At 39.2% G+C, this 24,749-nt stretch overlaps 1 protein-coding gene across 4 annotated transcripts in view; it reads right to left on the bottom strand.

Moving 5' to 3' along the window:
- CTNNA2 (catenin alpha 2) overlaps positions 1-24,749 on the bottom strand; it is a 462,766-nt gene that overhangs the window by 425,288 nt on the left and 12,729 nt on the right. The window contains exon 1 of one of the 4 annotated variants that reach the window (XM_040064118.2): positions 4,896-4,928. The exons of 2 other annotated variants lie outside the window; for them this stretch is intronic. The gene's annotated coding sequence lies outside the window, so the exon portion shown is untranslated. Of the gene's footprint in view, positions 1-4,895; positions 4,929-24,749 lie in introns of those variants that run through there. One more of the 4 variants, XM_040064112.2, reaches the window with a different exon arrangement.

The raw sequence follows: 24,749 nt of genomic DNA, 5'->3' as shown, positions 1-24,749 counted from the left end.
CAACTTTGCAGTGTCCACATGAAAAGACGCGGCCCAGCCCAGGATCCCTCGTCCTACCCAAGACCAGAAGCTTGTGGGGAGCTGTTACTGTCAGAACAACTCCTACACTTCACACTTACCTTCTCTTCTCCTCAGAGACCTTTTGACAGCCAGCCCTACCACAGGTAATTTTCCTTCTGGGTGTATGTTACACTGGAGTAGAAGCCATGGAATTTTGTTTCAAATCCTTCCTCAGCTTTTGGGTTTTTTTAGTAATTTCAAGGTACCACCTCATCTGTGTCATTCTCTTTCTCTGCAATAGACGAAGAGCGTTTCCAGCTTGCCAAAGGACAGAATAAATAAACTGGTTTTGTGAGACATTCAGTGTTATGATTTCAGCTATACTGTGCTATGCAAGAAAGGAGAATATATATTACATTTAGAATGAAATTTTAGTGTACTCAAAGTAAGAGGACTTGGTCGTTGAACTGACTGGCAGCTAATTAATTAAAAAAATAAAGGAAGACTATCATTACTTTTCATTACATATCAGACTTTTTAAATATCTACAAATTTTTAAACTCAACTCCCAGGATCCCAGGCTGGGTCAGGCTGGAAGGGACCACAGTGGGGTCACCTGGTGCCACCTCCCTGCTCCAGCAGGGCCATCCCAGAGCACAGGGCACAGGATTGTGTCCAGGCAGCTCTGGAATATCCCCAGGAAGGAGACTGCACAGCCTCTCTGGACAATCTGTTCAGTGCTTGGTCACTGCACAGTGAAGTTCTTCCTCATGTTCAGGTGGAACTCCCTGGGCTCAGTCCCTGCCCGTGGCTCTGGTGCCATTGCTGGGCCTGGAGCAGAGCCTGGGCCTGCTCTGACCCTCCCTGCACACAGGGACACAAGGACAGACAGGGACAGACAGGGACACCCAGAGACGGGCAGGGACACACAGGGACACTCAGGGTCACCCAGGGACACACAGGGACACTCAGGGACACCCAGGGCTGAGGGCCCCTCTCAGCTGAGCTCCTCTCAGGGCTGAGCAGCCCCCGCTCCCTCAGCCTCTCCTGGGCTCAGAGTTGCTTCAGTCCCTTCATCACCTTTGCAGCCTCCACTAGACCCGGTCCAGGAGCTCCAGGTCTCTCCTGTGCTGAGGATCCAGAGCTGGACACAGCACCACAGATGAGCCTCCCAGGGCCAGACAGAGGGACAGTATCACTCCCTGACCTGCTGGCAATGCTCTTTCAAGTTCATTTCCACAGAGCTGCTCCAGCCAGGTCACCCCCAGGCTGTGTTTGTGCCTGGGATTGCTCTACCTGAACTTGGCATTGCTGAATTCAGGAGTTTCTCAATGCCAAAGTTATTTGCAATAAATGAAACAACTCACACAATTTATTATGCGTTTGAGCCATGCTATCTCAGTAGATTCACTAAAAACCTTGGCAAAATAAAATTCAAATACTTACATGGTACATGAATTTCAAAGACAAACTAGATTCTAATTGGAATTTTTCAGACTTTTTATCATGAACCTAATGAAAAGCCTGACACTCAAGTCTCATACATTCCCATTCTTCAAATTATTTGAAATAACTTTAGTTTTCTTTTTAGGCAATACTTGCTGATACTAGAGTCAATCCACCACATTTAAGTTACAATTATGACCCCGAGTGCTGCAGATTGAGATAGGATTCATCAGGAGCTGGGCAATTCAGAAGTGTGTTAGGATGAGAGGATCTCACAATAGTAGAGATTTCTGTCTCCCCTTACAGACCATGATACAAGCTCTAAACCTGCTCTATTGAAACCACCAGTAATTTTCTCTATTGCCTTCAATCACTAAAGATTTGACTTCCATTATATAAGATTGATGACGACTTCACGGTGCTTAAAAGCACCAAAAATTCTCAAATGCGATTTAACCCCTAGTCTTTTTGAAAGCCAGCTTTTTTTTTCCAGTTTCTTATTTCTTTTTTTATTATACACACATGTTATCACTTTATTAACACCCTTTGGAGAATACTTCTATATTCAGTCTAGCAGATGACTTGTCCCAATTCTTTCTTCTCTTAGTAGTTTTCAAAAACTTTTCTACAACTACCTTTTCCCATCAACGCAGCATTTCAAAGATGTGTTCCTTCCTGCTGACAGTTTCTGATGATAATAATTGCACTTTTGCTAGTTTGTTTTTAAGTCAAACATACACTGAGCCCAGTGCATTTAAATGTTTGTAAATAAAATTAATTCTGTACATATCAAACTGGCAAATAAATGGGAGGGCAAATTCAGATTCCTTTTGGTTCCCTTTATAAGATCAAGCTGATAAAGTGTGACAGACTTAGCAGAACTGAACTTTATTATTAGTCAGAAATAAAACCAGTGACCATAAAGCCAACATCCAATGTGACCTGTTTATTCTCTTTAGCCAAATTTTCTTATTTCCTATTATACCACTAACTCTGAAGTCCAGAGACAATTTCAGATTTGTGAGCAGACAATTTATGAGCAGTATCCCTAAAGCCAAAAGGCATGGGACAGTGCTAAGTGGCCCAGAATGGGATGATTATTCTCAGTACTTCCACTCAAAGGTTGACTCCTATTTTTCAAAGTTTCTCTGTAATCTCTTCTGTTATTTAAATGCCTCATGCATACACAACAAAAACCCAGTGGGAAAAAAAAAAATAATTTCCATAGCAACTCTTCCAAGGAACACAGTTCAGTCATTTGTACCATAAAATTTTATATTTTATGGACTTTGACCAATGCTTTTCTTTATCTTTTCTTTTTATTGTCTTTTTTTTTTCTTTTTCTTTTTTTTTTTTTTTTTTTAATATGGCTTTGTCTGTGTTCAAGTGGAAATATTAATATTGGGCATGAAGAATTTCATAGGAACTTATTATTAAAAACTAAACTTCACCAGACGAATGATCCCTAGAGGAACTGTGATTCTAAATTCATTACAAGCAAGAATTTGCTTTAATATTTGAAACAGCTACAGTGGCATCATGTAAAAATAGAATTTATACAGATTTTTACATCAAAAAATAATTTTCTGCAGCAAAAAGATACAGAAGTAAAGAATAATCGAGTGCAAGGGAATTTTTTAATTTCTTTTTCAATTTAGATATATTTTTTTAAGGTTTTGGAGTAGATTGATTTTGTAAAATCTTTGGGGATTTGCACACTTTGCACTCTCATGACAAGGTCTCACCATGAATGTACTATGTAGAGTATAACCATTCTTTTGGATGAACAAGTACAAACTATCAGCTCCAAACATCTCAGAAGAAATTTTGATTCTACTGCACAAATCTTAACTATAATCTTAGTCTTAAAATATGGGATATTTATTCTTACAACATCAGATTTGACAAGATGCATGACATTCCAACTCATTTAAGTGAGATTATTTACTTAAGATACACTTGGTTATATTCTTGCCTATTACAAAATATGCTGGTACTGGTTTTCTTTACAGGAAAAAAGGGATAGCTCTTCTCAGGAGAAAATTCCTATCCAACAGTGCAAAATCTCATTGCCTCTTCCTACTAGGGAACTCCCCTGATATAGAAACAAAGGCACATTCCAAGAATAATTTTACTTACACAAGAAAATTCAAGCTAAGTTGGTAAACCAGACTGGAGATCAGAACCAAAAGAATGCAGACATTTCACAAGCAATTTTTTGTTTGCTTCTTTTTACACGACCAACTTGTCCTTCTGTTGAAGCCACCAGATTTGTGTCAAAAAATTATTCCTGGGTAAATTCATTCTTTGCTGCAATGCTGAACTTTGCTGAAGGAGCCTACAGTAGAGTATTTATCAGTATTTATCAGTATTTTTATCTGTTATCAACAGAGCTCCAAATTAGCCCCACTCAGAGCAGAATGCCACATGAAGTAGTGGCTGGAAACACAACAGACACTATCTTAAGCCCATCTTCTCATCATTCTGTAGGACTTCAGATGACAGATCTGAAAAAATAATTATTAGGAACATGTAAACAATGTGACTGAAGCTACCTCAAAGTTCGTAACAGCCAGTCTAAGAAACTTCTGGGTTTAAGGCACTAAACGTTATTGATGGATGAGGTTTTTTATTAAATTCATTAATAGGTAATGGCACTCAAACGCAGAGACATCAAAGCATCCAATATTCCAGGAACCTCTGAGAAACAGTTAACGGTAAAAGGGGAGTCTTCAATCAAAACCAAGACAAAGAGTGTTTTTATAACTGAATGGCCACAGAAACTGTTAACTGATTAAAAGCACACAGAGAAGTGTGTTTACAGTCTCAGAAATAACCCTCACAGGTACTGGTGGGGACAGGCAAGTGACAAAGATCTCAACCTTTGATTTAGCTTGGCTCATCCTTATGAAAGCTCTCCCACATTTAAAGGGGATGTGTTAAGCACGACAGAAAATTCATGTAAGCTTCAAGAGAAAAAGGTGTGGTAGAAAGGGGAAAAGGAGAGTGCGAACTGTTTATCTAAGAAGGATCACAAAGTCATAGAAAAATCAAAATTACTGATTGAAGAAGTACAGAAGCTTTACAAAAAGCTCTTCTCCTTTAACCATTGTCATAGATTAGTACAGTTTGGTTTTTTAGTTATAGAGGAATGTAGAATGTATTAACCCATGACAACCACTGACTTAAAAATTAAAATAAAGCATCGCAGAAGCAGTAAAACCAAATATATCCCAATGTAACAAAGTCCAAAGGCCTTCACCTCTAAATTATTCACACTGAAAGGTCTATAAATATTGGTGACATAAAGCAAAAAAAGGAAAATTAGAATGGGAAAAGCCTAAGTATAAAAAGCACAACTTAGGTTCTCTTTCATCACATCAATCTCTCAAAATTATCAATTCAGGAAGGTATTAATGCCCATTAAAATTAAACAAAATCCTACTCACTAGAACTTCCAAATCCTCCAAATACCTGGAGCAGCAGCAGCACCACTGAGGTCTCCACTAAAAGCAAGAAAGGCCAAAAAGCTCATTTGATTATGTAAAACATCCAATTTTAATCAAGCAATCAGTTGATTACTCTAGAGAGAGAGGTCACTTAAAAATAACACAAAACAGAAATAAACATTGACTCCTGAAAGGAGTGAGGAGGAAAGGCAGGACCAAAGAAAACCTTTTCCCAATCTGCCCAAAAAAGACTTAAAAATGTGCTGTTCTCCAGCTTCCCAGCAAGTCTCCAGAACTTCTCCATGGGCAACTGAAATATGGCTGGTTCTGTCATTTTTACTCAGACATCCACATGCAAAAAACAAAAATCTGCCCATGGGCAAGTGGCAGCTGGAGCAGCAATCGCTCCACCTTCCTCATTTTTGCACAACACAGCTCTGGAGTGAAACCTGGCTTCACATTCCTGAGAGATGATTTCAAAATAATATAAAAGGCAGTGGGTGTTAGTAAGTTACCAATATTGTCTTAAACTGAGCCTCAAAAAATTAGAATCATTGAGACAGGATGTGTCACTCAGTGTCCTTGACACCTATTCTATAAGATGAATTATTAAACCTGCCCAGATCTCTTCCATCGGAGCAAATTAACAAGATCCTGTTAATTTGAAGCAGAAATCACAACAGAGATCAACAGCAGTATTTGTTCTCTTATAGCATTTATGGGTTTTATTCACATCAGGTTTAGAACTTCTGATCAATACAATGAACTTCCGCTCACTAACATGAAAATTAATGAGCAAAACTGATTTAAATTGCAAGTTCATCAATTTATAATGAAGCTGAAGAGAAAACCTCTTTATAGTTTCCTTTTTGCCAGCTTTTGGAAATCGTACCCAGGAACACTTTTCAAAATCAGATTTTATTGTTTGGTTGGTTTTTTTAAGTAAGTAATAGATTAAATTTTAAAACAATCCTCAGTATATTTATTACACCCAAAATAAACAGAGAGAGGCAGCGTGTAAAAATGCCCTTTATTCTCTGCAGGAGATCTCGAGGTCAGAACTCCATCTGCATTTTTTAGCGCTATGCATATACGCTAAATCACAGTTGGATTTATGTTCCAGCTTTGGAATTTATATCACATCTATGTCATGTCTAATTCCACACCTTCATTCAAGGTTCAGGCTCTAAATCATATTTTAAAATGCTGGAAAGTTTTGTTTCTTCTCTTCACCTCAGCATTTAAAAAAAAAAAAAAAAAAAAAAATCAGTATAATAACCAGAAATCTCCCACTTCTAAAATTGAAAGAATATGATAATATACATACATACCCAAAAAAATAAATAAAATCATTTACAGCTACAGATAACATTTTTTACACAGATTTAAACGGTAAGAAAAATAATGCATTCATCCTGCATATATAGTCTTAAAATAAGAACTATTTAAATGCGAATGTTCCGTATGTTAATTAAAATTTCCATCCAAAAGTTAAACAAAAATAAGTATAAAAAAATAGTATCCAGAACTCTTTAAATGTAAATTATTCTAAAAAAAATTAAAATTAGGCAAAGGAATTTAAACACCACATAAGCAGGCAGACAAAATGGAAGACCACAAAGGAAATGTAGAATATAATGACATTGTGTCAGTTTGTCAAGCATTGACTTCTAATTTCAATTTTAATGTTAGTATTTTCCATAGATATGATGCGTAGAATAAATTGTTTTTACAGTGATAGATGGAAACTAATGTTTCAATGTGAATATTGTGGCCCTTTTTATTCCCCTTTCATTAGGAATATAAATGACAGATAGTATTTAAATGTAAATCAACTAGTTTTAGAGGTCACTGATCAAGAAGAATGATTTGCCTTTAGAAAAGTAACTGATGAGGAGAAAAATGGAACTTCAAGCTGTTTTTTTTTTCTAATCACAATTATTTAATATGAATTAGAAGTACAACAAGGAAACCACAAAAACTGAGATACAGGATGCCTTTCCTATCGTGAACTGCATTTCGAAACCATGGAAAAAAACTTTTGGAAAGATCATTTGTGATCACAACAGGCACACATCTGAAAACATTGTTTAAGGGGTAAGAATCCTGCATTGTCAAAAAACTAAGCCATAAAACCTGATAGGTCTTTTCCCACTTTAATTGCTTCAATTTTGGGCCTTGTGCATCACGAATTACCCCACAGCAAAACAGAGCTGTTTAAGACACAGCTCCACTGCCTAAAACATCAGCAAAAACATTCCAGAGAAGAGCTGATGGCCTTTCAAATTTAAGTTGTGGCTGCCAGCAGCATGTGCTTATGTTACAGAGGCATTCCTGTGCTCTTTTACACTACCTAATAATTAAAAATAAAAGCACAGAGGTATCTGTATCTATTCCATACAAACGGGCTATCACATTCCGTATCAAAAATAGAAAAAGTGGTCCTGTTTGTAAGAATATTACTAATCTAAACAAAGTGAAATTAAAGAGCTTTATCCACTGTGTGTTATCTGGAAATATATGGTGAGGAAGAAAGATACAGTGAAATAATAATGATGCTGTAACCATTTACTGATAGGGCAAGTCTTCTTCATTACTCTTTAACTACCTAAGAGTTATCTCTATTAAATGAAGCTTTGAGATTTTCAAAGAAAATAATTATGTTTACAATTCACTTTTGTTTTGTCCATACACTATTCAAAAGTCTAGGCCAGTGTCTATAGTTATTTTCAACTTTTATCTTCCTTTTAAAAAAAGTTAAAAAATACTTTATCACACTAAAATGTAGCTCTAAAGCAGTCTCTTGAAGCCCTTCTGGATTTAAACAAGTTTCAATGTAACAGAACTTCTCGGAAGACGGAGCGGAGACAAAGATGAGCAATATATTCCAACTAGGCAGTTCAGCATCCTTCTCATGCATAATGCCTCCAAGAGGAAAGTAGGATAAAATATCTCCCTGCTGGCCTTTACTTTCAGTCCTTGTAAATTTGAGTTTGGCTCCTTGGGGTGACATCAGTGCTTTGCCCCCTGTGGATTGTGGCTAGTTTGCATGGGAATCACAAAAATCACAGAATTACTTAGGCTGGAAAGGCCCTGCAAGACCATGGAGTCCAACCCGTGACCAATCCCCACCTTCTCACCAGCCCAGAGCACTGAGTGCCACATCCAGGTCTTCCGTGGACACCTCCAGGGTTGGGGACTCCAACACTTCCTTGGGCAGTCCCTTCCAATGCTTAACAACTTTTCCATGAAGGAATTATTCCTGATGGCAAACCTGACCCTCCCCTGGCACAGCCTGAGGCTCTTCCCTCTCCACCTGTCCCTGTTCCCTGGGAACAGAGCCCAAATTCCTCCCAGCTGTCCCCTCCTGTCAGGGAGTTGTGCAGCGCCACAAGGTCCCTCCTGAGCCTCCTTTTCTCCAGGCTGAGCCCCTTTCCAGCTCCCTCAGCTGCTCCTGGTGCCCCAGATCCTTCCCCAGCTCCATTCCTTCCCTGGACATGCTCCAGCTCCTCCAGGTCTCTCTTGTCATGAGGGGCCCAGAGCTGGACACAGAATTCAAGGTGGGGCCTCACCAGCACCCAGTACAGGGGACAAGCACTGCCCCGGTCATTGCTGTTTCAGAGAGCAAGGAGGGGACAGATTTTAACAAGAATAATTCAGTGAATTCCTAAAGCAGAACATGGGGGAAGGAGAAAATGACCAATTAATCCACCTTCCACTAGGAAGAGATTCAAATACTCCAAAGGCCAAAGCAGAAAAATTCCTCTGACCTAAAATGCTGAGGGTGAGGACGATGTCCTTCAGGCAGCTTTGTCAGTAGATTCAGTTAGGGGGGGAAGTAATTTTTTGGGATCTGAAAACTGAACTGGACTTGGACAAATGTGGTTGGAAATGCAACCTCTAACTTTGCCTCAAAGAAAGATTCTCTAACCAACCCACAGCCTAAGTTCCTTCACTTACTGGGACAGGAATCGTGAACTCAGCACCTCTTACTAAAGATGCACATATGATTACTACAAACCCCCATTTTCCTTATCTCCCAGTTTAATAAAACATCTCAAAGCTACATTTCCATGCTGTAGAAATTACAAATCCCCTGTATTTTCCAAATGTGTGTTGGAAAAGAGCACGGATTTCTGGAGCAGGTTGCACTCCAGAGCATTTGAACCCAGCACCAATCAGCCATGTGCCACAGTAACACAAACCACGTGCTCAATATCCCATTTCTGAAACTCTGGAACAATACAGGAATAATCAGAACTAAAAGAGTGACAATTATTTTTTCCTTAATATATGAAAATCACCGTGCAGCTACAAACTCCGTTTTCTACAAAACTGTCAATCTTTTCAATAAAGGGAGAAAGAGATATCTGTCAGAAGAAAAATCAGTTAAAATGCCTGACGAAAAACCATGGCTTTTCATTTTAATACTGATAATTACAGAAATTAAATAATGCTGGCAATGGTATGATAATAATTATACACACAGAAAAAAAAAAGGGAGCAGATTAAGCAAATTACTCAGAAAAGCTGTCTCATGAAAGTACATACTTTAAGTTTTTATATTTTTTTAGACAGGAAATGGTGATATCACTTAAAAAAAGAATTATCATCCATTCCTCTTAGAAAACAGAATTTGTGACATCACTTACAGATTTCTGATCTACACTCTCCAAGAGTATCACCTTCATATCCATCCACTAACAAATTTTAACACAACTAGATTTGGCTACAGCCCAAAAACTTAATCCAAATAAATAAAAACCAAAAACCACACTGCAAGCCATTTCTTTTTCTTAAAGCAGAACCAGCTGGATGTGCTGCTCAGAAATCTAATTTCAGCTGTAACTGAAATAATTTCTTTTGTATTCCAGTTGATAGTCCAAGTTTACTACACACTGGCATCTCAGCAAGAACCTGTCCAGCACAGCTCGTCAGTGCTGCCACAGCAACATCATGGTGAAAAATCATCTGGTCATCTTGTCCCACGTTTCATCCCATCCAAGGACTTTTGCTATGTGAAAAAATGCTCTGAGGGCAGGAGCCCCTCTCCTCTGGAGCCAGGCTGGGAGAGCTGGGGGTGCTCAAGTGGAGAAGACAAGGCTCCAAGGAGAGCTCAGAGCCCCTTGCAGGGCCTAAAGGGGCTCCAGGAGAGCTGGAGAGGGACTGGGGACAAGGGATGGAGGGACAGGACGAAACAGAATGGCTTCAAACTAAAAGTGGGAAGGTTTAGATTATATTTTAGAAACAAATTTCTAAATGGGTCGTGAGGCATTGGAGCAGAGTGACCAGAGAAGCTGTGGCTGTGGAAGTGTCCAAGGCCAGGTTGGACAGGGCTTGGAGCAACCTGGGACAGTGGAAGGTACTCCTGACCACGGCAGGAGTTGGAAGTGGATGTTCTGCAAGGTCTCTTCCAACCCAAACCATTCCATGATTCCGTAATCCATCAAAATTTCTTCATGCACTGCAGTGCTGGGCTACTTGAACATCTCCATTTCCTGCATCTAAGAGATGCTCAAAACAAAAGTGCTTTGCTGTTTGGTAGATGCGGGAGGGCTTCTGCTCCTGCCCCACGACCCAGGTGCATCCTGAACATCCCTTTCACCCTTGAGGTGTAACAAGAGCTGCATCTCCCAAGCTGCACACTTCGAGGACAACAGCATGTGAACCACAAGCGGTGCCTGAATTGTGGCAGCGAAACACAGGGACTAAACAGGTTAACTGCAAACTGCAGCTTCTAATTTCCTTATTTTATTCTGGTGTGAACAAATTAACAAACTGTTATTAGCCTCAGTCAGAACTGAACCAGTGGAGGAAGAGCTGGGAGGAAATTTCAGGTGCCACTGAACTGGAACTTATCTAATGAACTTGCTGTTTTGAATTCCTGGCTACATTAAGTGCTATTACTCTAAAGGCTTAGAGGGATCTATTACAACAAGAAGGAGAGGGGGGAAAAAAAAACAAAAAAACTTTTTTTTTTAAATTTCAAATTAAAAAATTTAATACATCTGATGCAATTATTTCCTGTACGGAATAACAGGCCCAGGCTTTTCCTTTTCAATCCCACAGTACAAATTCACCATAAATTTGACATCAAATCCATGGCTGGGCTCAATGATCTCAGAGGTCTTTGCCACCCTTAACAGCTCTATAAATCCAAGAAGGAAACCAAGAAATCACTGTCTCTAGAACAGTCTTTTTATTCTAGCTTTGCCTTTGCAGGTCCCAGATGAGATTTCTCAATCATTTAAGATTTCATGCCACATAAAGTTTGCTGCACAAACAGGAAATTCAGCATTTAGGCAAATCAGCAGCTCTTTTCAACCCAATAATTATTTCTTTTATAAGGAGAGAAGTTTACAACAAAGTTATGCAAATTGTCTCTCTAGTTTTTTGGTCATTTGCTTGTTTTTTGTAAATAATGCGCACACTGTTGACTTTTAAAGTGCTTGAGAAAAGTTTTTAATAGCACAGCCGCACCATGGAAGAGCTTGACTATACTTTTATTGCCCTATAAATGGAAAACCAACTCTTTTAAATTTACTAATTCATAAATTATTCCAAAATATGATTTTTTTTAAAAAACACAAATTTTGACTACACATGCATTTTCAGTGCTGTTTAACATTTGAATTCTTCTACCATTGTTAAATTTCTGCAGTGAGTCTAAGTTCCCATCATACAACCATGTTCTGCCTGAAATCTTTCCTGAAATTATACCAAGGGCATCCCAGACTAAGGGAGGGGGAGGGTTTAACAGAATTTTAATGTAATATGTTCCACCTCATGATTTTATGTGTCAGCTTCCATGTATAACTTTGAGTTTCTTCAAAACCATGCAAGAGGGCAGAAATTAATCGATCTAATGATGATGGATATTTTTGGCCAGCTTTTTACTAGCACTATGAATGCAGCAATAAACAACTGAAATGAAACACTGAAATTATCAATTACTGTTTACATACATCTCCATTCAAAGTGTGATTTTATTATGACCTCAGCCTTAATACATGCAGAAAGAAATGTTTAGCCTTGCAAGTAACTTGTACAAAACTGCTCAGTAAATTTTCACTTGTTCCAAGTATCAATATAGAGCATATTCATCCAATATTTGCCCCCAGCCTAAATGTTCTCTGATACAAAAATCCAGAAGTGAGACATAAGAGTATCTGCACCCCCAAGTTAAATGTGGAACAACTGGCAAAGACTTACATCAACATTCAGGTGACCAAAACAACCACTCCAAATAATGTTTTACTGCTTCACCTTTCTTCGACAAGGACTAACAAACAGTGACCAAATCAAATTCTTTAACTACCTGCTACAAGCACAAAGATCTTCCTGACACAATCCATTATCCACCTGCCTGCAGAAAATCAGCTTAAATGTTGCTAAGATTTCTCAGAAGGAAGATTTTCAGCCTGTTCAGGCTGGCTGCCCATTACTTGAAATAAAATATTTTCCCAAGCATCTTCTATTTTCTACAGAAGAAAGAATTAAAAAAAAAGAAAGAAGAAAAAATAAAAAAACAGGTAAAGTGATGGAAATTACAATCACCACAAGGATAAAGAGAATACTAAAACCAGTTCAGCCACAAAATCTGAGTTATTTGGTAATTTGGGATCATTCATGAAAATTGACGCAATATAAAAAATCAAACATAAAACAAAAACAAAAAAAAAAGAAAACAAAACTAACTATTTCTGAAGGGAGTGGGAGTAGTGTGGAAAGGAATGACTAAAAGGTTTTGGAGGTCACAGGGAAAGCAACAGAACTGCCACGGTGCATTCAGTCTGGATACTCAGCTTTTAGAGCAGTTACCAAGAAACAAGAGGTACAAAAGGAAGTCACGTGGCCTCTAAACCTTCTATCTACAGAATCACACTCTCAGTGAAAAATGAAATTATCTCTCTGTCCTGTTATACAGGTATTATTTTTGGATTTCTTCTTATGTTGTCCAATCCAACCTACACCTAAATCTTCCAAGATATTACTCTTGTGACATTCTGACTCATCAATATACCTGGAGCTGTGCTTCCCCCTCCTCTTCTTGATGTTATCATCCTGCACCTCACTGTCTGCACTCTCTGTTAACAGCAATCTTATTCCATCACATGCACTCAGAAAACTACTACAAAGGTACTTCAGTTTTTTTGTAAAGTCAGTGCTTTCTCAAACTTCTTCCACGAACTAAATCACCTCTCTGCATCACTCTGCTCACCTTCACTTTTAAAGCATTTCAAAACTTCACTCAGACACCCACTGGGCTGCAGTTTAATGAGCCTTCCCTCCTGCAGCACTGACGGTTTCAGCAGCATCCACCTGTTCCTCACCACTTCTTCCTATCCAGACACTCTGCTCCCAGTTCTGCTCATACAAGGACCTGTTCTGGTGCAGAACAGAGTGAAATGAAGAAGGAAAAAAATGTCCAGGTTTGGATTAAGTATTTCTAAAATGAAAGTTAATTTAGCACACATCAACCGTGGACAGAGCACAGCTCTGGAGCTGGCACAGAATGAGAATTGTCAACAGCAGCTGCTTGACTTAGCCCTGGAGCTACTGGAATTACTGAAAATAAGCTTTCTGTAACAGGACATTGAGTTCAGCTCCAAACATCCCATAAAGCGGCTGACTAAACTGTTAAACAGGTAACGCTGCACCCTCTCAAAGGCTGGGCTTGACACCTGCAAGGAAACTCTTGCAAAGAACCCTCATTGCTTCCCCTCAACCTCCTCCCAGCACTTGACCTGGCTGTTCCATGGAAGGAAACTCAGCAGCGGCTGGGATTGGGATGGGTTGTCATCACTGACCCTTACTTCGGTGACTGATCCTAACTCTGCGTTTGTACTCCATCTGAAAAACTCCAGCTGCCACTTGGAACAGAGGGGCTGACCCTGCTTTTGCCAGGTATTTACACTGCACTCGGCACAAAACAGAATGGGAACGCTGCCCAAGACTCATAACCAAAGGTACTGCAGTGAGTGACACCCCAGCCTGCCCTTCCCTGTCAAAGAGTCAAAAACCATTACAGAAACCATCGCTACCCACACCACAACAGCAAGGGGAAGTTCTCTCATTTCCCATCTCCCTATTTTTTCTTGAAACAGAAATTCAATCTGGAAGTGCTGATACAATGTTCATCAAATCACAGGCTGGTCTGGGTTGGAAAGACCCCTAAAAAGCATCCAGCTCCACCCCCTGCTATAGGCAGGGACACCTTCCACTGTCCTGGGGTGATCCAAGCCCTGTCCAGCCTGGCCTTGGACACTTCCAGGGATCCAGGGGCAGCCACAGCTGCTCTGGGCACCCTGTGCCAGGGCCTCACCACCCTTCAAGGAACAATTCCTTCCCAATATCCCACCCATCCCTGCCCTCTGGCAGTGGGAAGCCATTCCTGTGTCCCGTCCCTCCATCTCTTGTCCCCAGTCCCTCTACAGCTCTCCCGGAGCCCCTTTAGGGCCGTGCAAGGGGCTCTGAGCTCTCCCTGGAGACTTCCCTTCTCCAGGTGAGCACCCCCAGCTCTCCCAGCCTGGCTCCAGAGCAGAGGGGCTCCAGACCTCGAAGCATTTTTTCCCATGGCAAAAATCCTGGAATGGGATGAAACACAGGAATAGAAAGAAGGGAGCTCTTGCACCACGACACAGAGAACCCTGATCTGACATTCCCTTCTCTCTGAACCAAAGTGTCTGGAAGCTTCAGTGCAATTTTTGCAAACCACCTGTCTTCCAGAGCAGGTGGAAAGGCTGTTCGGAGAGCATTTTTCTCCAAATGGAATTTGATTAGTACACGAACCTTCCATGTAATGTTCTTATAATGAGTAAATTAGTAGGTGATATAAACCTCTGGAAAAGGGAAGACTGTAATGAAAACCTTATTATCCTTTTTACAGTAAGGCTGAACAGAAACTGATGCTATGTTTAAATTGATCATGGTTTTATTCCCACCCCCAGGCAAACCTGCAGAAACTCAATGAGCAGTGTGATTTAATTAAGTATATGTATAATGAACAATTTTCCTGTCCTTTGAAAACAACTGATTTGAAGGAAGACTGCAGCATAATGACTGACATCTGGGTTCTACAGCCTTTTCAATCTGCACAGGATCTCCTATTACTGACTGAAGGTGAAAGAATCACAAACACAGAGAAAGGAGAGGAAAAATAGTCTTAATAAGCTGGGAGCACATGAATTTTAAACAGCTGAGAGAAGTGCAGCAACTTTGTGGAGTTGGTGGGAAGTCTGCTATGCTGAGAAAGCTTTTCAAACATCCCCTCTGCTGAGCCTGGAAGAGGATGCTCAGGACACCCAGGGACTTGAAAGAAATCTGGAACTGCTGTGGATTAGAAACTGCCCTGACCGTATCCATCTGTACCCAAAGTAGGACAGCTTGGAAACAGGACAGACAGCACTTGTCTTGGGAAAGCACTCTAGGAAATGGTAGAGAGTAAATATTTTGCTTTCCAGATATAAATCTCTGCTCTTGGGAAGGAGAGAGCAGCGGGGAATGAGACAAATACACAGAAGTTACTCAGCTTACTTGGTTTTGTCCTAACTCCACAGAGGGAAGAAACCTGGCTGACCTCTAAACTCAGAAAATTCCCTACACCAGGAAAAAAAAAAAGGCATTTAAATGTGAATTTTTTCTGTATCTCTTACATAAAGATGTCTGAAGAACAGTACTTGATCCTTAAAATATCCAGCACTCTGCAACTGTACTTTTTGAACCAAGAGACATCTATAAACACACATGGTTACAGGCTGTACAGTTCCAGTGAGAGAGAGAGAAACTGTTGGGTATTTCACTGAGAATCCTCAAAATTCATTCATCTGGAAAAGCAGCAGCCAGATCCATATGGTCAGATCACATAAATCTGAGATGCTTATGGTTCTGCACTACCATGTCCTCTAAGTGGCCATTCCAAAATTATTATGGAAATTTTGAAGGATTACCTGTTCTCAAAGAAACTGAAATTTTGAATAGAAAAAAAAAATTCAAACCCATTATAAGAGGTTCAGTGCAAGGGCATTTCTAGAGTTTAAAGAATTTTTTTAACTGAGGCTATGATGTTACTCTCAGAAGGAAACTGACTTCACCACTAATGGATCTGAGAAAAATCTGGAGAAGGAGTGCAGAAGAGTACCAACTCAGAAAAAAAAATACATAGCTATAGAGATATTTAACAGAAAATCCAAGACACAATGGTACAGTAACCGCAGTGTTGTATTTTGAATTGTCTGCAACCTGTCCAAGCAATTACCATCACTCCGTGCTCTGACCACAGAGGAAACCAATATATTTTATCTGCTTTTCAGTCGTCAAAACGTCTCTCCAGTCTGACTCTTACTGGAACTGAAAATCCCCCAAATCAAAGAGAAAGACAAAAAATGCATTTTCTTCTCTACCAACGTTTAAATATGCAGTAACTTCTTGCATAAATACATAAAAACCTGATGTTTTATGATGGGATTAATTAACAAGTGATTAGCATTTGCAGGCTAAAGGAAATGTGAGAAGTGAATAGGTGACAATGGAATTCCAGTCCTTCAAAAAAAGCAATTTTCCTAACATCAGATTCATTTTTCCACAGAGGAACTTTTCATACATAGTTTTCATCTTGATAGTGAATCTTTGATCAGTGCCTCTGAAAAAAATAATCTCTGTGAATATTAAGAAAACAAAGGAACCCAGATAAACTCAAAAAAGGCAATGAAACTTTCAAGCTATCAGGTAAATAAATTATTTCAGGCACCTCGATGGAATACAAAGAGTTTCCATATAGGATTATGATGGAAAATAAAAGGGTTTAAAATCAAAAACAAACAAACAAAAAACATGAAAACAAACAAAAACAAGCAAACAAAACAAAAAAAAAAAAAAACCAAGGTGAAACTGGCACCCTTTCAAATGAAGTAATATATTAAGTAGTGATAAAAATTGGCAAAAAGCAGCCAACGTCAATACAGGATCTAATCACGACGCTCTCTGTGCTATGAAACCTGACCCTGAGGCAGCTGATGTATCTGAGACAGGGGAACAAGGGTGAAACCAAACATGACTACATGGAGAGCTAGAAAGTAATTCAATTTTAGTGACATGGTATTACTCATTGTATCCATTTCCCCTAAAACACCTCTAACCAACACTTCAGTCTCAGCCATCTTTTATGGAAGCTTCCCTGTGAAGACCCTTCAGAGGCTGTTTCACAACAAGGATCTTCAGACTCGGTTTTTTTTCTTCTGGGCCTCATCCTCTTTGTCTTTTACCTTTCCTACCTCCCTTTTCTACCTGCTGCCAACTCTCTGCAACACTTCTTGCTTCCAAAGCGTTTGAAAAAGATTCATAATTGGTTTTCACATCTTGAACGTTTTTGCAGAATTATTTTAGTCTCCCGTATAACGTTTTGGGCATGGAATACTTGCACATTATGATACCTTTTTTTATAAAAATTCTCTTATCTAAAAGTAGCTTTCGCTGCTCTCCTGAGTCCTCATTGCCTTCCCCTCATTTTCTATTTTAACCAATATTATTTATTTTCCTTATTTCCTTGAAATGGTTGGACTCTGTGATTTACCAGTTCTTTTCCAACCTAAATGATTCTATGATGCTGTGAAGCTTCTCAAGAACAAAATCCCAAAGTGTTCTTTTTAATTGCCTTTTAATCATATCTCCCTGCAAGTGTAGTTCTTTCCAGAGATTAAACACTACCATAGTGAACTCGCCTTTTTCCCCCACCTCCTACAAGGCTTTGAACCAAAAGTTCTGTGATCACTGTTTTAGATGTTTTCAACAGTAGCGGTTTTAGTCCCAAACACCTTCAAAACCAAGTTTTCCTCTCCTGTGATCCCTGACTACACTTCAGTAAAGTTGTCTTCAGACAAATTCTGCCTCATCCTCACTGAGACTTTCCTACTTCACTGCAGAACTTCAGTCCACGCAACAGAATTATATTGCCTGTTAAAACAATTAACTCCTTTATTTAATTGGATTCTGAGTTTTCTGGAATGTAAAGAACAACCTCACATCTTCCCTTTATAACGTGTACAATATCAACAGTCCCCAGAAGGAACTCCCGCCACCACTTTAGGAAAAAAAAAGGTGAAGATTAAAGTGACTATTTCCAATGATTAATATAAATAAATAAACAAAGCAGAACATTCCATCATAAATCGCCCTGTTCAGATTGCAGATCTTACCAAGCTCAGCAACCGGGGGCAAAAGTGGCTGGTGAAAATGCATTTTCAGTGCATAAAATGGACAACAACATGGGAATACCATGGGGAAAAGTAACTCTACTTTAAATGTAAAATGGTCGGCTTGAAAATGGCAACTGATCCCAGAGCCCTCTGAAAAACTAAAGCCCTGCACAGCTTTGTTCAGGGAAAAAATTCAAAATACTTGTATGTCACTATCTATTCTACATCAACATTCTTAATACCTCACATCCTTCCACCTCCACAAAGGTCTGGCAGAACCAGAAGAAGTACACATAGGGTCTCCAAGACAGGAGACATGGAATGCTTTCCATATGAAGAGACTCTAAACACACCTCATTATTCAATTTTTACATAAATCACAGAGAAGAAATATGATTAAACCATATCCCATCCCTGGGAGTGTCCAAGCCAAGGTGGACAGGGCTTGGAGAAGCCTAGGAGAGGGGAAGGTGTCCCTGCCCATGTCAGGGGGTGGAATGAGATGATCTTTAAGGTCCCTTCCAGCCCAAACCATTCCATGATTCTGTGTGAACACAGACAGCATGGAGACGAACAGAGCTCACAAGAGTTCCTATGACACAAGAGCTTAAATGCAGCTCAAATTCTTCACTCATCAGATTTCAAACCATCAAAGAGGAAACATCTCTCCCCTCAGATTCGTGGATGCAGGATGTTTCAGACATGAAGGAAACATTAAGGAGGGACTCCACGAAACAATACCGTATCTGTCCTCAATTAAAAACTCTGGTCCAGTTGCTGCCCTGGGACTCAGGGAGTCCACTGACAGCTGGTTCTCAGAGGCTGGCTGGAATATCCAGGGATCAAGCAAACCACACACACCCTCTTGTTTCCAAACACCACCATAGAAAGAAGGACAGATTTTATTATTCACTTTCCTTGAGATCAGCATGCTTAGTATTTTCTGAGTTGCAGAAATCTCTGCACAACACATGCTTAGACTTGGGCATTTTGGCATTCCAGAGATGTCATCAGACCAACCCACAATTCTGCTACAATCCTACACTTGTTCTAACACATAACACTCGAGGAACTTCATCAAACTTTCAGTTTGATGTGCTGTTTGTGTTCAGCTCACTTTCAAACTTTTTAGGCATCCACGTGTTTATGTTTAGGTTTAGGAATCAAAGCTCCTGAAATTGAGTCAATGGAGGAACTTCCAAATACTCTTCAAAACATCCCAAGCAGATCTTCCCAGCCCTATTAAAGTTCTACTGAATTCAATTCATCCCAGTATTTGCTGATTCACAAATGTGTAAGACAGCACTTCCCAAGTCTAATTAAAACTTTCCTCATATGTCTGTTAAAAGCAAAAATATACTAAAAAATAAAAAAAAAAAGCAGCAATAATAAACTACATGATCCACTGCACAAAGCTGGATGTCATTCACAAATCTATCAGGTTTTATTCTCCACATGAGACAACTCACTGCATGTTCACTCCCTTCAATCTTCAAACATTTTGGTAATGCATGCAGGTAACAAAGCTAGAATGGTTTGCTTGTGAAAAGGGAGGTTTTTCTATAAACCCAGAGCTTGCAAAGGTGCAAGAATTTGTACATAAAAGAATACTTAGCATACAGTGGAATATTTAAGTATCAGAGACATTCCTTCAGTGGGATTTATCCATGTATCACAGAATAACAGAGAAATAATGATAATAATGAGGAATTAGTCTACATAAAAGAAAAATAATCAGGTAAACTTGGCCCAAAGCTAAAAGGAAATATCAGCCAAATATTGGTAGGGTTTGCCTGAGATTTCCACTTTCTTTACCAAAGAAATGAACAGAAAGGCACAAAGCCCCAAAAGCTCACTTTCAGTCTGAATTTTATGATGATACACTATTCTTGGTCAAAATGTAATGGAGAAGGCAAGAACGCTGAGAACAGTAAAAACCAGATTTTACTCTTGGTCTTTCATCAGCCTGTTTTTATGGTATTTGACAGGAAGCCACCCTAGCATCCCCTAAAGAGTAAGAACACCACAAAGCTTAGTTTTATTGCCCTTTTCATAAAAAGTTCTTCAAAAGCTCATGTTTCATCCATCTTCTAACTCCAGATTTTTCAACTTTGATGTTAGGCTTTAAACAGACAGGTATTTTAAACTTCTTTTCTTGTTGTGCTTTCCACTTGCACATCATAACACCTAACCTCTCTTTCAGAATTCCTTCTACTCGTTTTTACTGCTTCATGCAAGCCAGAAGAGTGCCTCCACTACTTTTTCACTCCCCATTCTGTACCTGGCAGAAATCTCTGTTTCCTTTGTTTGATTTGAAATCAGAGAGTTTTAAGAAACTAGACAGCTCCTCACAACAGCAGAGGAAACATACAGAGAGCTCTGTTTTTCTCAAACACAAGACCTATCATTTTACCTCATCTAGAGAAGAAATAAACTCTACAATTCCTTTAAATCAGGCCATAGGCTATAGTTTGTATTATCAATCATAACCATTACTCAAATCCAAACAGTTCCAACATCCACAGGCCTTCTCTATTAATAAAAGCAGCAAGACCATTTCTCAAACTGAAATGCTATGTAACAGTAGCAGACAACAGAGCAAATTAAAAATAACCAAGTAAAATGAACAAAACATTCCAGTAGGTCCCACCATCCTCTGCTAACTGATGAGGTTGTTCCTCTTCTTCCTCCCAAATCTTCAACAAACTAAGTGTTTACTTCCAGGGATGGGATTAATAAAAAATATGATGACAAAGGGCTCTCTTTTTCTCTACCTCTGAATTTCCCCAGTCTAAAACAGATGTCACACAAGTCTTGGTCAAAATAGCGACCTGTTCTGTTGTGGGGAAAACTCACTTTTTCCCTTAAAATCAGTTGAAACCATGTAATCATCTAAAGAAAACAAAACAAAAAAACAAAAAACAAAAAACAAACAACAACAAAAAAAAATTACCTAGTTGTTTCTGGCTTGTCACCTCCTGGATTTAAATGGAAGTAGAAATGTGGGCTCTTTGATCATTACAGAATGTTTATGAAGCTGCACAGAAATAATTCATAGTGCTGGCCTGTGACAGCAAAGCAGCACTAAAGGAGACAGTGATTTAATTTCCAACACCTCAGCGAGCCCTGGGTAGGTGCTGTTACTACAAAAGAGGAGAATCATCCTTGCTGAAAAAGTTCTTCCAACCTCCCCCTAAGCCAGGGCAGATTTGGGCAGAAGGGCTGTAAAAGCCAGGAGTCAGGGATAAAATGTGACATTCTTTCTAGAGGACAGGGAGCTGTTGCTTAGGAACTGTTTACAGACAGATCCTGCTGGTGTACCTAAAAGAAAAATAAATTAGGTCATTCTTGGCCGGAGGTAGGAGAGATCTTTATTGATATAAAGCCCTCCACGTCTCTCTTTACTGTCAATAATTAACAATCTTTTAGGAAGCCTGTTTGGATGCTCTTTTAACCAACAACTGCACATTCCCAATGGCAGAAATTACCCATTTTGAAACAATCTGGTGGGTAAATTGACATCACAATTCCCTCAGGAGGGAGGCTGAGTTCCTGGCATAGACGGTGCCATCATAGGAAGGCACTGGCATCAAAAGTGAAATTAAGACAGGGTGGGGACAAAGTGCAATTAATCTTAATTGTTGCAGAGGGGAAAAGAAAAAGAAAAAGAAAAAGAAAAAGAAAAAGAAAAAGAAAAAGAAAAAGAAAAAGAAAAAGAAAAAGAAAAAGAAAAAGGAAAAGGAAAAGGAAAAGGAAAAAAAAAAAAAAAAAAGGAAAAAAATACGACAGTACTACCAGACCAAAGGAAAAAAAATTCTGTTCTACTTTTTAGACGCCTGATGAAACCAGGTCTGCTAAAAATGAAAGGGAAAAGGCCACAACACTTCTTTGAAGCCATGAGAGAACAAAGTTCGCCTTGAAGAACAAAAAGGTGAGGTTGGAATTGGATCCCATTTTTAAGGGAAGTACTGAAAGGAGTTCCTAAGTATCTAAAACAAAGTGGTAAGCAAGCACTTACTGCTCAGAGAAAACAAATTCGTTCAGAGCAGATGGGAAAGAAAAATTATATCAATCCAGAGCCAGTTTTCTCCTCCACATAAATAATCCATGCTTGAACAATTTTTCCTCATATAAATAACTACATTTATAAGAAGCCTCAAGTAAGAAGGCTCTTATATCATTATTCACTTAAAAACCACTCCAAAAATTCAGACAAATCACTGCTTTCTAAGTAAAAGAAAATAAAACGCACAGCTTGCGGTAATAAACAGCTCATTGTCATCATTCCAGAGAAAGCAGTTTTTTTCTCTTCACTTAAAAATAAATGTAGCACAGGCTTGTTTTCTTATATTGAGCAAATCACATCAAATGAATGCAAGTATTAGAACACAGAACCTGACATGGAGAGGGGACAAACATCACAGCGACAACCTCAAAAAACAAAGTTGGGTGTTGTAGAACAAGCACCTCTGGTTGAAACTTCAAGGGCAGATCTCGAATGTATCAACGAAGCCCACATTCTCTGTAGTGTCAGCAGAAGGTCACCGTGCCATTCTTAAGGCCAGAAAAATAAGGATCAGGAGAGCCTTTGTAATTCAATCAAAGTTCCTGAACTCTAAGGACAAACACGAGCCTGTGTTGTGACACCATGAGTGACAAAGACACTCTCTTAGGAACTCTTGTACAGGTGCAGTTAACGTCTAAGACACAAGTTTGGGGTTTCAAGGGTTCTCAAAACCTCGCTCATGTTCAAAGTCTGGGAAAATCATTTAACTCCTCCACCCAGTGCATGGCTTCCCACCCAGAGAAGGTGGCTCATGGGATAAGATGCCACTCCCCTATGCTAGAAACACAGGCAAAAACAGCCAAGAAAAAGGGAGTCTTAACAACCACAACTATAATTATTCACAAATTCATCTAGAAACACACTTTGGATTAAAGTAATGCTAATTATTTAAAAAATTAAAGATAACATGGCCCATTTCCCAAAGGCTCCCAAAGCCACATAGGAGACTTGTGAAGCGTGGAGGAGAGACCAACCTGATTTTTATTCATGTGTTGTTGAGCTTATCTACATGGGAAACAGAATTATACTCTATTTAGCCCTCTGTCAGGTTGTTCAGGTTTTAAAATAACTGTTAATGAAATCACAAGCCTTCAACACAAACAGCAGCAACAAAAATAGCACCAGGACAGAAAACATTGGACTGCAGCAACGCTGAGCCAGTGTGGAGCAAAAAAGCATCTCCCTACATTCAGCTGGTTTGAAATTAAAGCCGAAGAATAATAGATTGCATCTTACTGAGGCCTCACTACAATGATTTGCATTTTGTAGCAACGTTCACAGAAATGCACCACTTAAAAATTAATTTTTCCTTTGGCTTACAAACTGAACTTAGCAAAAACTAATTCAGCATGGGAAGTGCTCATTACTTTAACACATAGGATATCTGGAAATCACCTGAAGCACAATAATTTATCATAATAAAAAACAACATTTCCTATTTTTCAGCTTTCTCACAATACTGTACAGAACTCAATTTTAACACATTCTAATCGTTTTAGCTTTAAAAATATTACTGATGCGTAATTTGCACTCCATTATTTAGAAATATACAGACATACTTTTTTTTGATCTGAAGTTTATATTGAATTTTAGGAACGACTCTTAACAATATTCTTTCCTTGAAAGAATAAAATCACAGGATCACAGAATCACACAATGGTTTGGGTTTGAAGGAACCCTTAAAGATCATTTCATTCCAAACCTCCTGCCATGGGGAGGGACACCTTTCAGTAAAAGGTGGTGGTGAGTTTTTGCTTTGCATTTTCTTGAGAGATGACTTTGATAAATATGGCTAAAAACCCAACAACTTCTTTAATGGTGATTAAAGGTGGCATGGTATCACTGCTGGGACAGAACAAATCCAAGTGATTACACCAGATTTGGTGATTACCTCCACAAATCCATCTATTTTATTCAGTGGGATCAAAAATGAAAACACAACAGTTATTCTTCAGACACCAAAACTTCCTTGGAGAAACGAATAATGACAAAAAAGATTTCCAACATACTGACTGTGATCACTGCCCTTGACACATCTCGCATCTCTCCGTGTGATGTTTCCCACAGTACTCTGTGTTTAGAAACACAGGCCCAGAATTAATTCAGATTCATCACACAGAATACAAGATACATGTCTGTAATACCCAAAATTTAAGCCATTTGAAATTATACCTCCACTTTGCCGAATTTGCTCTGAAATGCCGGTTTCTCTCATGACATTTCACCGTCATTTCATGTACCCTGCCACACTAAAGACTGACCCTGAGTTGTGGTTCCTCCCAGGGCATCTTTCCACCCACCTCAGCACCTCTGGGGAGAAATACTTAGAGTGAAACTTTTCAAGTAACTCAGTGCCTTGGTATGGCTGAGGTTGTTTGTGGCACTGAGTTATAACCCAGAGTACACTATCAGACCTGCATGAGACCCATGACGTAAGTGAAAAACAAAGCTGAACACTACAAGGTCTCTCCTTCATATTTAGGGAACTCAATCCACCTGCAATGTTTCCTTCTACAGGTCCAACATGACAAAAGAAGCTTCTCACTTCAGAGGAGAAATAGTCTTCAGATTAAATCAACAACACAAAAAAATAGC

Source organism: Hirundo rustica, chromosome 5 (assembly GCF_015227805.2).
Source record: "Hirundo rustica isolate bHirRus1 chromosome 5, bHirRus1.pri.v3, whole genome shotgun sequence".
In the NCBI taxonomy this organism is placed as follows: domain Eukaryota; kingdom Metazoa; phylum Chordata; class Aves; order Passeriformes; family Hirundinidae; genus Hirundo; species Hirundo rustica.
The sequence above is the reverse complement of the archived record's forward strand: the minus strand, read 5'-3'. Positions and strand labels throughout refer to the sequence as shown.